This window comes from Pelophylax lessonae (genome assembly GCF_965119305.1).
Source record: "Pelophylax lessonae genome assembly, chromosome: 4".
In the NCBI taxonomy this organism is placed as follows: Eukaryota; Metazoa; Chordata; class Amphibia; order Anura; family Ranidae; genus Pelophylax; species Pelophylax lessonae.
The window spans coordinates 407,646,146-407,660,378 of NC_138771.1; positions in this window are offsets into that span (position 1 = coordinate 407,646,146).

Sequence of the window (14,233 nt, forward strand, 5' to 3'; positions counted from 1 at the left end):
CCAACAATGCCTCCTAGGACTGGCATAGCCTCACAACCACCAGTGGCTGGCAACACACTGGAGGGCTTCAATCCTTCTTCTCCCCGCACTCCTCAGGCTCTGGGCCTGAAGCCAAGAGGGCACCTGGACATTAGGCAGCCCAACATACTTCCCCGGCTCACAGCGGTGGCTCCCTGGGACTCCTGGCAACACCTCAGGTGAGATAGTTTAAGAAATGACCCCTGCGCTATCACTTAGTAACAGAGAAATCTCTTGCAGGAATCAGGTGTAAAGGACAGGATCTGCTGCAGCTCTCAACTCAGCCTTTCAATTAAAACCGAATCAATCAAAGTAGGTATATAATAATAAAGCCGCGCTTATCCTAACATAATTAATATCTATAATCAATAATTATAAGTGAATAAGCAGTTAATAATGTGCTTGATCAATAATAAATGATTAATATATTCAAAGTGCTCCTAGTGCCATCCAATGTGTAAAAATAAAATATATAATAGCATGAATAGTCCGTGAGGTGCAAACTGCTGTGACAAAGGTGCTAAGTGCAAGGAGATTATATATAAATCCAGGTACGTCAATACATATACACTCTTTGTCCCAGTGTGACGGCTAACTGTACCTCCAAAATATATATAGTGAACAAAGTGACAAGTGCACAACAGCTGTGTAACAGTAGGATGATAATATGATGTATAAAACTAATAAACAATGAAATAAAAAAAATCCCATAAAACACGTCCATTCAGTGATCTGTTGCAGCTTCAATCATCATGCAGTGAAAGTGGCATCAAATCAGGTGGTGTAAAATCAGGTGAGTTATTCCAGGAATCAACCAGTGAGGTGTAATAGGGAGATGTGCAAAGCTTCTGGGTGTGCTACACCCTTACCTTACTGCTGTAAGGTTACAGCATTTGGTTGTTGTCAATCCCGTGTTCCTGTGTGTATCTGAAGGGGATGCTGGGAGGAGGTATTTAAATTGGATCCTATCTGACTTCCACCTTCCAGGGGTGATGGAGGGAGCTGTTTATGTCCTGTGTGCTTCCAAATGGGGGCAGACAAGCAGAAATACTTTCTCTGGTGTAGTATTTCACAACATTTATTGACCAAAAAAGTAGCAACTTACATTTAAATTCACAGTAGTCGGTGTATACAGCTGTCCGTTACGAGCGGTCAGTGATGCCGCACTTCCGCATCCAGTCTCTGTCTCTACGCGTATCCTCCTGAAGAAGTCCTGTGGGCCGTGACGATACGCGTAGAGACGCAGAGACAGAGACTGGATGCGGAAGTGCGGCATCACTGACCGCTCGTAACGGACAGCTGTATACACCGACTACTGTGAATTTAAATGTAAGTTGCTACTTTTTTGGTCAATAAAAGTGGATAGGGTGCACCGTTCTCTGCTCCTTCTACACCAAGGTACCCCAAGAGACCCCGAGATGTAATTTGTAAGCTATATAAACATTCCTTAAAAGAAGCGATTATGAAAGCCTCTCGTGGCAAACCAATGATTGACTTTGATGGTGCTCAGCTATCCCTGTTTCCTGATTTGTCATTCTTATGCAGCCCAGGGCTGTCCATTCTTTGCTGGAGGCCTTGTGTTCTGTGGATGTGGCCTATCGCTGGGGCTTCCCTTTTTGACTGAGGGCTTCTCGGAAAGGGAAGACAACAGTTCTCCGCACCAAAGATGACATGCAGCACTTTGTGGAAACGTTGGATCATCCATCCATTGCTTTTCCTGACTGGAGATTGAATAGCTCGATACCCCTACCACAACGACCCAAAAGATGGCATCAGGCATCTCCCAGGTCCCATAAAAGGAACCGTCCATGTCATCAAAGTCAGAGTGTGGCGGCCGCCCCATCTTCCTGACTCTCTGCTGGCTTTCTAGTTATGTGAACACAGAGGTGGAGAATAGCACCGGCATAAAGATTGCCCCCCCTTCACTTGCCTTCTTTCCCTGCAGTCCATGCTGGCCGATCCTGTTTCCGTGTATTTATCTATGGTTTTTCGTTCTTGACTGGCTTATTTTGTTAATAACACCAACGAAATATAGAAAAAGCAACAGAGTCGTGATTGTATCTGAAATATTTCAGGTCTGCCTAGATATGCTGGCACTTTGGTGCTATCGACCTCACTTGGGTCTATTATCTCACTAGATCTGTAATTTTCTTTTGTTTTCTTTTTTAGTGATAGATTGATTTTGTTAGCTAAATTCCTGTTATGTGAGCCTGTAGATTTACTTGGTATGTTTGAACTTTTTTTTTCATTCTGTAATCTCATTACTCTTTGTATAAATCTGAATAAAATTTTGATTATAAAAAAAAACAAAAACACTGCCCAGCAAGCACAGATATACAAGGTAACCACATGCAGAGGGGCTCTACCAGGCTTATTGTTTAGAGCCAGACCATGAAGAAACCTGTCCCCACCTTCACCGGCTGGAGTAAAAAAGAAAACTGAGGTGCAGACCTATGTCAAGCCCCTGTAGTTTGCAACAGGCCTGATTGATGAGTCTGCAATTCTAATTAAGTGTTGGTGTGGGCAGTGTACAGAATCATGCAAGGGGGATTCTATCATGGTCAATCAGTCATTAGGAGCAGCAGAATGGGAGACTCTGTTTGGGTAATGCTGAGTTCCAGATCTTCTCCGGTGGTGAAAAGGGGTGCCACAATGTGGTCGCTGTGGAAAAGCTGGATAGGGCTGTGCCTGGGTGTGTCTAGATAAGTGCTGAGATAAGTAGGCAGTGCCTGGAGCTGGCTCTGTTAAAAAAGCTTCTCCAGAACACCTTGGAGGTCCTCAGGTGTTGCATATGAGTAGGTTTTACCAGTATATGTAAAAGTCAAGGCAAAAGGAAATCGCCAACAGTATTTAACCTGATGGCGCATAAGGAATCTGCAACTGAGGTTTCATGGCTCACCGCCTGGTGGGCGTAAGTGGTGAAAGACCCGTAAGTAGCTGCTGAGGGTTACTTTTGGAGGATAGATCTGATTTTCCATATGCAGCTTGAAGTTGTTCCTTAGTGTGGTAGAAGTGTAGTTTTTTAATTATATCCCTGGGAGGACCCTTCAGTATGGGCCATGTGCACGCACAATGGATACAGTTAATTTCAATTAATTAGATTGGCATAACCAGAGAAAGTTCCTGAAATAACGCCGATACCCTTGATTGCAGGTCCACCACTGATTCAGGGATGCCACAAAGGCGAAGATTTGAGAGTCTAGAGCAATTCTCGGTATGCTGTAAATGGGCCAAAAGTGTCTTATTCTTGTCTGTAAATTCTCCAGCTCTTGATCATGGTCCCGAACATCCAGATAGGTCTCGAAGTCCAAGGTCCTCTGCCCCAGCTCTCTGATCCCATGCGTTAGGCACTTGGTGATGTGGTCGGAAGTGTCCTTTAACGCTTTCTGGAACACTGCTTCAATCTGTTTTATCAAGTCATGTTGTGTGAGATAAGTGGTCAGGATCAAAGGAGAGCAACAAGGGTTAAAAACTTTCTCTGGCTTATCCTCACTCAGCTGGTTAGCAGGAGGGACCTGGGGGGCAGGCCACAGCATGCTAATTCACTGCCATCTTTGATGAAGCCTGTTACCAGATTGGTTTAGGCTTGGACTTGTAGAGGGAGCCCGTAAAAACCTTGACTGCAGGTGCATGGGTATGAGAGCCAGAAAGCGGAAGCAGCAGGAGTGTGCTCAGCTGTCAGGTGTCGCTTAGAAACCCCGTCTCTCCACCATCGAGAGCGGAGCTTCAGCTTGAAATGCCTGACATGGATGGCTTTGTGCATCTAGGACTGTTTACTTTACCTTATCTAATGCCAAGTTTATTACTATGAGTATATTTTAAGTAATATCAAAATGCTACCCCCTAAATTTAATATTATATTACATTATTTGTTTTCATATGCAAATGTGAAGTGGGGGCACCTGCTAACCCTTTTTAATTGCTATATAATATATATTTTGTAGGTTCCTATATGTATTGACAATATTAACCGCCCTGTGATAACATTTTACAAATGAGCAATATGTAAATATTATTCCCATAGCTCTTTTTGAGCTGTTATTTTACAATCTTAAAGATAATGAATTTTTCTGTCACTAGCCCATAGGCACGTCCCCATCCTCACAATTCATAGGCGGGTTGTTCTATGTCTTCTTCCACTCTAAGCACCCCCTGTAGCCCTTCATTTTGTGTAAACAAGATTCCATTCAAGAAAAAGATGTTAGCTAATCATACATTTCTGATATGTATATAGTTCACTGTATGTATTTTTCAGTGTAAAAGTTATCTGTATGTATGGTACTGAGCTCCTGAAGAAGCGCAAAGACGGCGTGAAACATGTCGAGCTGACTGTACCCCAAATATTGGACACGATACCAATGTGTTGGTCACCCATCTTTGTCGGCATGCAGGAACTCCCTGGTTGGGGGATAGGTTTACAATAAGCTTTGTGTATATATATCTAACACTAAGGAGGTTTGACCATTTTGGCAATCAATGTTTTGAATTTTTGTTTATTGTTTTTAAAATGTATACTTCTTAGATGAATTTTAGTCTTTTGTAAGGTTGTGTTATGCCACCAAAGTCCATTTCCCTATGCGCTTTCAATACTGTTTACAGAGGTCAATGTCGTTTTTTGTATGTTTTTTCTTTTAAAAACCAGGTCCCAGAAGACAGCAGGACCTTAGTGAAAATACCGACACCTGCACCCAGAGCCAATAGATGAGTCAGCTTCGGGTGCCGACATTGCGGGATCCCTGGACAGAAAGCATATATGGTATCTTGGTTTGAAGATTTTAGGATTTGCTGGATATCGTTGGGAAAGGGCTTATGCAGCCAATGCATACATGCTTAAAGTGAAGTGATTTTTGGTGAGTGTCCATTCTTATGGGGAGCACTGAAGGTGTGGTGATGGCTATATAACGATTCGCCCAAGGAACACCGGTGTGATCTGTCGTTGCTTAAGAGTTTTTCTCTATCCGACAACAATATAACCATCGTATACTTATATATGGACACTCTTCTATATTAATTTAAAATATATTATGTACTATTTATTTGGGACATATGATATTTGAAATAAGCGCTGCTGAATGTGATTAATACTGCTATAGTTTTATGCAGGAGAGATTGCATCTTTTACATTTTTTATGTAATTTGGTTACAGCGACAGCTAGTGTACACTGAGGTGTTATACACATATTTTAATTGCATTTATAATTAGAATAATTTAAGAATAATTTTAATTTTTTAGAATTTCTGAGGCCACTAGCGCTGAGCGGGTGCTTAAGGATTTTTATCTCCAGACACTTCTTGTTACAAAAAAAGTTATTAATAAAAAAAAAAAAATAAACTTTTTCCTCTTTCTCTACTCTTCTAAAGCACAGAGCAGCCACCTGTCTGCACGTGCTTCTAATGTGCTCTCTTCCTTTTCTTCCTCCTCTACTCTTCAAGAGTGCAGAGCAGCCACTTGGAATGAGGCAGATAAGGAATATAATGTATGTGACCTTCAGAAGTGAAATGTCTCCATGCCAGCTTTGCCAAAAATCCATTTTATGCTTTTTTGTTGTATGTGCTACGCCACAATGCCAGCTACTTAGCCACCATTATTTTGTCTAGCCACCACTAGTTTGCACAGAAGGTCACCCCTGCTCGCCACCGGTGGAATATCATGAGGCAGCAAGAGGCAGAGGAAGAATACAAGGAAAAGGGTTGGTGTGCTGGTGGTGAGGTCTGGATGATGCTTGGGATGCTGTTAGTGAGAAGGAGGACTGTGTGCTGGTAGTGAGGAGGAGGAAATGGGACAGTCTTTATTTCTCAATTGTCTTTATTGAAATTTAGCGCATACAGAAACTAAATAAAACAATACAGAAGATGTATAAGTGTGGTTCTGCCCAAGAGGAATAATCCAGTTAAATGGTTAAGTTTTCATAATAACAACAGTAGGGTTCTAAGATGAACAGTAAACAGTAGTGAACAACATAAGCAATACATTTAAGGAGGTAGGTAGATTTATACTGGCGGAGATGGGACAGTCTTTAAAGTGGGAGTTGTATATGTATTGCCTCCATTCCAAAGGAAGCTCAAACTGCCACACTTTGAGGAGATCTTTGCTGCATTCTCTGTTAGTGGCAGGATGCCCTCTGTTGATCAACATGCATTTAATCCTCTAGTCCCTAAATGCATTTTTGTTTTACAAAGTATCTAGGCCTCTACAAGGAGCACTTACAGGCAGTTCCTGAACTAAATTATTGAAAACGTTGAAAATACAAGGAGGAGGGGGTGCTGACAGTGAGGGGGAGGAATTAAGGCAGGCTTTAAATAATTATTTTTTATTTTATTATAGTCAGGGCACTGAAGGCAAAGCTGCAAGGGTAAAACCTATGGCCATAGGCTGCCTGCCGACTCCTTCACAGGGAGCAGCAATTGGAGGAATAAAATCCTACAGCCTGGAGGAAATGCAGGTAACAACAGGTGGTACAGAATTCCGTAGCCATGTGGGGAATTGGGGAAGGTATGTTTTATTGTATTTTGCTAGGGCTATTTTTATTTCAGGAATGCAACAGCATAAACTTGTTTTTAACACAGTTTTCTGTATCCCTCAGCTCACCCCATCAGTCTCCACCCACATCACTGATTTACTAACAGCCTGGATGTCGCACCACTTCCTCAAACTGAATCTATCTTAAACTGAGCTCAATATATTTCCTCCCCCACGTGCCCCTTCCCCTGAATACTCTGTCAAGATCAAAGGAACAACTATTAGTCCTTCCACACATGTCAGAGTGCTAGGGGGTAAGCCTGGACTCTGTACTGTCTTTTCAGGCCCGCATCCAATCCCTATCCAAATCATGCCTCCTTAACTCCCGCAACATTTCTAGAATACGCCCCTTTTTAACCAACGACACCACCAAGCTTCTAATTCATTCCTTGGTTATATCTCGCCTCGACTACTGCAACTCCCTCCTCATTGCATTACTTTTACCTAGACTATCCTCCCTTCAGTCCACAATGAATGCTGCTGCAAGACTCATCCATCTTACCAACCGTTCAGTGTCCTCCACCCCTCTTTGCCACAATCCGATGATCTCCCAAAAGGAAACTGTAAGCCTTTGTGCTGATGCACAAAGAAAAAAGTCTATGAAAAAACAATTGCAGCTGGCAACAATCAGGATTATACCCTGTTGAAACTCGTGCAGCCTGGTATGCAGGAAAAAGATGTGAAAAAAGCAAATGCAGTTAGCAGCAATTAGGAAATAAGCCCTGTGAAAAAATACATGCAAACCTATAAAAACCCTTCCCTCCCCCCACTCCTAGGATTACTGATATATGCAGCATTTTTCTACCTACAGGACATGTGGTAGAATTTATGTCTATTTTACCAGAAATGGCAGTGCCTACAAGCCCTACACTAATCTGTCCCAATCTACTTTATCAGTAGCATTTCCTATGATTTTGCTATCACACCTAAAGCACATTGTCAATTGAAAGGTTCAAAGCCCATATCACCTATATCTAGGAGACGCACTGTAGGTAAGATAAAACCCCATCATTTTGCAAAAGATACTTTGTGATGGTGTATCACTGTTGTAACCCAACAGCAAAATCGAAGGGGTTCTCTATCCTAATCTCTAAATCTGTTCACTGGACATTACTGGATGCCCAAGAGGGTGGAGATGGCAGTTATTTTTTTCTGAAGAGCCACATTGGGAACCACGCTCACCCTAGTCTCGGTCTACAGTCCTAATTCCTCCCAAGATTGCTTTGTCAAAACCATTTTGGACCGACTGACCTTTATTGAAGGCAAACTCCTCCTGGGAGGACACCTCTTCTAGCACCTCTTCCATTCCCCCTCAATACCACAAACACATCTCCAGATTACTCAATGAAGCCCAACTGATTGATATTTGGCAGACCCAACACTCTGGTACCCGAGACTACTTCTTTTTTTTGCCACCACACAAAATATACTCATGCATTGACCTCTTTCTAATACACCATAGATACATAGCATATGGTTATCGGCAACATTACTTGGTCTGATCATACTCCTGTCCTTATGACATTATCACTCTCTCCTAACTGATCCCCTAGGGATTGGCAGTGGCATCTCAATGAAAGGGTCCTACAAAACCCCAGATGTAGTTAAGGAACTGGCTTTCTACTTCAAACTGAACACTACTCTTGACACGGATCAACTACTTTTTTGAGAAGCTCACGTGTTCTATATTAGAGGTATCATCATTAAACATGGTACCAGGCTAAAACAATCCAGAGAAGCTGAAATCCACAAACTCCTGGAGGATATCCATTCCCTAGAAATTTGACATAAGGCCAGACAGGATACCCATATTCTGACCAAATCTGCCTTCAGACCTTATATTCCTTCAATGCCAAGGCTGCTCCCATACAATGCTGTAAGCTCTTCTATGTTGATGGTAACAAGTGCGGCCATTTACTGGCCACTGCTCTGCATTTGCTCACTTATGTTCCCTACATCAGAAATGCTCAAGACGCTATGCTTAGCCACTTCAAGGGCATTGCTGGCTCCATTAAGGCCTTTTACTCCTCCATATACAATTTGCGCTACACTCTGCATCCTTCCACACTTGACTGAGGCCCTTAATTCACCAATTTCTCTTTGCCACGTTTAGGCATAAATGCCTAGGGCCCAATTTCCTTAAACTGATCCAAGCAATTTATTTTACCTCTGCAATGGTTAAGGCAAATGGTATTCTATCTGTCCTCATCACAAAGAGGTTTAGACAGAATGAACTTAGAAACACAAGGGCTCCCAAAAGGAGATAATCAACATAAGATATCTGCCTATGCAGATTATTTCCTTTTTTCTCCTACCTCCCCACACACCTCTCTCCCCAATCTTCTGAAGGAATTGGACCTCTATGAAGATCTCACCTCCTTTAAAATCAATGTACAAAAATCTAAGTCCATGACTGTAGCCATACGCCCTACTTTCTCACGGGCCCGTCAATTAAACTTCAAGTTCAAAGGGCATCCAAAGCCCTGAAATACTTCAGTACTTACTTCCCGTTAGATCTAAAACATACTTGATATATGAATAAACTCTAAACACTGGAGGAATCGTAGGAGCTCATCCCAGGGGGGACTAACAAAAAAGGGGTCAAACATCTCTGGTAAGTGTGCATCCATTATATGAGCGCAAGCGGTGAAGGAATTGAAAAAATTGCATTGGAAGATTTTTGTGGTGTTGGGACTTTATCATACTGGACTGATTTATATATTCTTTTATTATATGTTTAGATTAACATATGTTATATAAAACTATGTTGATTTATTCGCTCATAGCTATTTTTGTACATTAGTGCGACACCTTTACTGCATGTTTAATAAGTCACAAATGGATACATTTTATTCATAAAGGGGCAGCTATATGTATACACCCTAAATAGGTGCCATATATTGGTCACAAATTCACCTTTTATGAATCTTGCTTATTCCACCGAAGCATGTAGACATTTTTCTCCCTACCTACAGCGTGTTCTAAGCCTTACATCACCTTTAAAAATAGGTCTTTTTACTTTTCAAATTACATACCATGACTTGTTTGTTTTTGACAACGTGAAATTCACTATTTTTATGTATATTCTCTTGTGTTTTTATAAAATAAAGGATTTTAAAAGAAAAAAAGCACATTGTCAATATGGCTGGCTTATCCAACAGACCCCTTTCTGACTCTTCTAAGCTATTTGAACTAAATTCAAAGGCTAGGAAATGCATAATGATTACTTTGGTTACTATGGCAGAGAAATTAGCCATTTATTCACCAGGTCGGGTCGACACATACCCAAACCTCATCCCTACATTCCATGTTCTTTCATAACTTTAAAGTTTAACACTGAAAATATAATTTAAATTTCAGATCTGCAGTATATTTTTACAATTAATCAAATAATTATCGTAAAATATTCTTCTTTTTTTATAAATATTTGCCTAATGTTTATAGTGGCTACTACCTGCACATTCTACAATCTACTAATATCATAGTGCTATGTCATACTCCTGAATACCTCAAATAATCTTATTAGTTCCTTATCCTTTAAGAGAAGGTATCCCATTTGGAATTATTTAGATCAGTAGTGTTCAACTTGAAAATTATAGTGGACATCAAGTGTGTCCCCTGATTTCTCCACTGCAGTTCCTTTTTTGTGCATTAAGGTGCATATTGTCAAGCTGGCAGCCCATTGAAAATTATTGGTGTCAGAGGAAGCAGTAATACCCCTTGTTCCTAATCTTTGCAAACAGCTCACTGTTAGGAGCTGATTGAAGAAAAGCAAATGTGGTACCAATATTCAAAAACTATAGGCCAGTCAGCCTGACATCAATAGCAGGTAAATTATTGTAGGGGATTATAAGGGACTATATAAAAAAAATTTGCTGATGAAAAAAGTATCAGTAGTAGTAATCAGCATGGATTTATGAAGGGACGTTCTTGCCAGACCAATCTGTTAATGCTCTATGAGGAAGTGAGCTGCAATCTAGATAGGGGGAGACCTGTTGATGTGGTGTATCTGGATTTTGCAAAGGCATTCAATACAGTTCCCCATAAATGCTTAATCTACAAGCTGAGGCCTGCAGGCATCGACCATTAGGTTTGTTCTAGGAAAGAAAACTGGTTACAGGGGCATGTCCAAAGGATAGTGATAAATAGTGTGTACTCAGACTGGAGTGGTAAGTGGGGTACCCCAAGGTTCTGTCCTTGAACCAATTCTGTTTAATTTATTAATAAATGATATAGAGGTTGGGATAAATAACTCAATATCTGTTTTTGCAGACAACACAAAAAAAAGCAGGGCAATAACTTCACATCCAGATAAAGAAATCTTACAGATAGACCTGAACAAAATAATAGAGTGGGCAATTACATGGAAATGAGGTTTAATGTGAAAAAATATAAAGTAATGCACTTGGGGGGTAAAAACATAAACACAAACTACTCGCTAGGGGGGAACCTCTGGGGAATAAAGGATGGAGAAAGATCTGGGAGATCCTAGTTGAAGACAGACTGAGCAATGGCATGCAATGTCAAGCTGCAGCTACCAAAGCCAGCAAAATATTAGCATGCATAAAAAAGGGGATATACTCCAGACATAAAACTCTAATCCTGCCACTTTATAAAACTCTAGTCAGGCCACATCTACAGTATTCTGTCCAGTTCTGGTCATCAATCCTCAGAAGGGATGTGCTGGAGCTGGAGAGAGTCCAAAGAAGGGCAACAAAACTACTTAGCGGAATGGAGGACCTCAATTACGAGAAGCGACTACAAGCACTAAATGTATTTTTGCTTGAGAGGAGACACTTAAGTGGGGACATGATAGTGATTTCCAAATACCTCAATGGTGATGCCAGCATTGGAAAAAAGCTATTCGGTCTCAGGGAGTAGCCACACAATGAGATTGGAGGAGAAGCAGTTTAAACTTAAGCTGCGTTGGGGGTTTTTCACTGTCAGGGAGGTAAGAGTGTGGAACTCTCTTCCACATTTGGTGATGTCATAGGGGAGTGTTGATATTTTTAAAAGACTCTTGCACTAATTGGTGTCAGTGGACAAAATCATAACCCTCAGCCATTGGTGTCAGTGGATGCGAAAAAAAAAAAAAAACAACATTGGTGTCAATGGGCACACTAAGAGCCTTCAACATTGTTGTCAGTGAATGCAATAATAACCCCAAGCAGTGATATTAGTGTTGGGGGAGTGTGCTTGCATGTCCACTCAGAGAGTCATGCTCAGCTGTAAATTTGGAGACTGCTGCATTAATGCTAGTGCTATAGCACGCATCATGTCACTGTCTGCTATTGTTCCAAGAAAGGGAAAATTTACCTGGAACAAGCAATTTGTTCAATATATGGACTAAGACTCAGTTAAGTAAAAGTTTATTTTTTGTCACATTTAATGTGGCTGGGAGCCTGAATGTGTTTGGATACTTTATGCTAAAATAAACTGTCTGATTTGGATTTTGTGCATCCACCTTATATAAAATATTTGTTTAGTACTAATAACTGAAAATATTTTATTTCTATGTAATCTGATAAATATGAACTTTGGCATATGAATAATTTACATTTATTATTTGCAGGTAGCAGGTAGATCTCAATGCAATAACATGATTTATATAGAGAACACAGCCTTTTCTCCCTCTAATTAGTTATTTCAACACCAATAAGAAAAAACATGCAGTCAGTGTTTTGCTTTCATGTCAAAAATATTTGCAAAATAAATATTTTTTTCTCAATGAAGTTAAAATAACTATTTTATGTAAATAAAACATTATGACAAAAATATAATATATATCATCCTACCAGTGTTAAGATGTGGTGGCTGTATGCGTTTCCTTTTCTTAGGCTTTTTCCCCTTTATTTTCACTTGGTTGTCCTGACATTAACACTGTTCTAGGGTGCAATACTCACTGAATGCACTGTAACTATGGAGGAGAAACATTTTATACCCTCCTGATTTAATCAACAAACTTTTCCAACTCATTACATAGGAAGGAGGTCTTTGTATTTCAAAGATCATAGCTGGTGAGATAATTGTTTGAAATTGTTTGAGACTAATATTGTTTGAGATATCAGTTCAGTCCACGTTTAGCTGATGACAGCTCAGGGATCTACTTTGTGTAGTGTTGGGTTTGTATGTATGACAGATCATCTGGCTGTTTTTCACTGATGTGGCAGGCATTGTGATTGATGATAGATTTACAACGACTGATTTTTTGGGGAATGTTATTCTTAATAAAAGACTTTTCAAAAATGTAGGTGTCTTTAAATCTAGGTGATATCTTTTTTTTTTCCGTTAATCAGTATGTACCCATATTCATTCACATGGGGGGGGGGGGGGGGATTTGGGAACCTCTTAATATTAAATTATTTTATTTTAGTATTACATATTTTTTATTTACATTTATTTTACATATTTATTATTTTAATATTAAATATTAATAATCAAAATTAAGCTTCCAGATTCCAAGAAACCCCACTGCCTACAGACCCCCACAACCACTGGCCAGGGTTTTGGGGGAGGCTCCCTTGTCCTCCAGATCCCCCTGGCAAGCACTCCCCATGTTGAAACCATGTGTTTCAGGGGTGGGGGGCACCCTAGATTCCCTCTTAACAAACACTATGAGTCTGGTATGCATTTTTGGGGGAACTCCATGCAACTGTTTTCATTCATTCTTGCCATAGGATGTGCTACAGAAAAAGTGACATTTCCCAAGAAAAAAATAACACAGTTTAAATTGCCACCAATCAAAACTATATTACCGGTTTCTTAAAAAGAAATGGAAAAAAAAAAAAAAAAAACATACAGACTCCTTCAAAGACCCCCACAATACGTAATGGACTGTTAGGGATCTGCTATATACAGTTTTTTGGGGACATTTGGGGTCTGTGTGATGTTTTTTCTTTTAAAAAAAGAAGCCAGGAATAGAGATGTTATTGGACCCTAATTTAAAAACCATTCCTTTGTAAATGTCAGTGCTTTAAAAAATTAACCACTCCCTGCTGCATGGAATGTTTTTGGAATGGTATGTATTCCCCAGGAAAGTTCCCACCTCCCATGCTATTTTTTAACCCCCTTGTCTGTTGGCCCAGAAAATGGCATTTTTAAGTTGACAGACTTGGATCCCATTAATTTCAATGGGGTTTGGGTTCTGAGTTTTGAACAGCTTTGCCGAACCTTGTTCAAACCGAACCCAAGGCAGTTTGGCTAATCACTAATCCATGACCACTAATCACACATGGCACAATGTCAACAGACCAATGTATGCCAGACACAGTGTCCCTGATTGCCGACACATGACTATACAGTGTCACCAGATCAGAGCAGTCAGCTACAGTGTACCTGATTACTGCCAAACAAGTACACAGTAGCCCCAAGGCCACAGTGTCACAAGACATGTGTAAGCAAGTCAGAGTCCCTGACTGCTGCCAAACTAGTACAGTATAAGCAGACCAGTGCAGTTAGCGACAGTGCTCCTAATCATCGCCACATGAATACAGAATTACCAGACCCGTACAGCTAACTACAGTATTCCTGGTCATCGCCACATCAGTACACAGTGTAATCAGACCAGAGCAAAAAAGCATGCACTAATGGAAAAGTGGGCCAGACCACAGGATAAAAAAGCCCACATTCATTTATTAGTTCATACTGAAAAACAGCCAACGCATTGTCTGTTTTTCAGTATGAACTAATAGATGA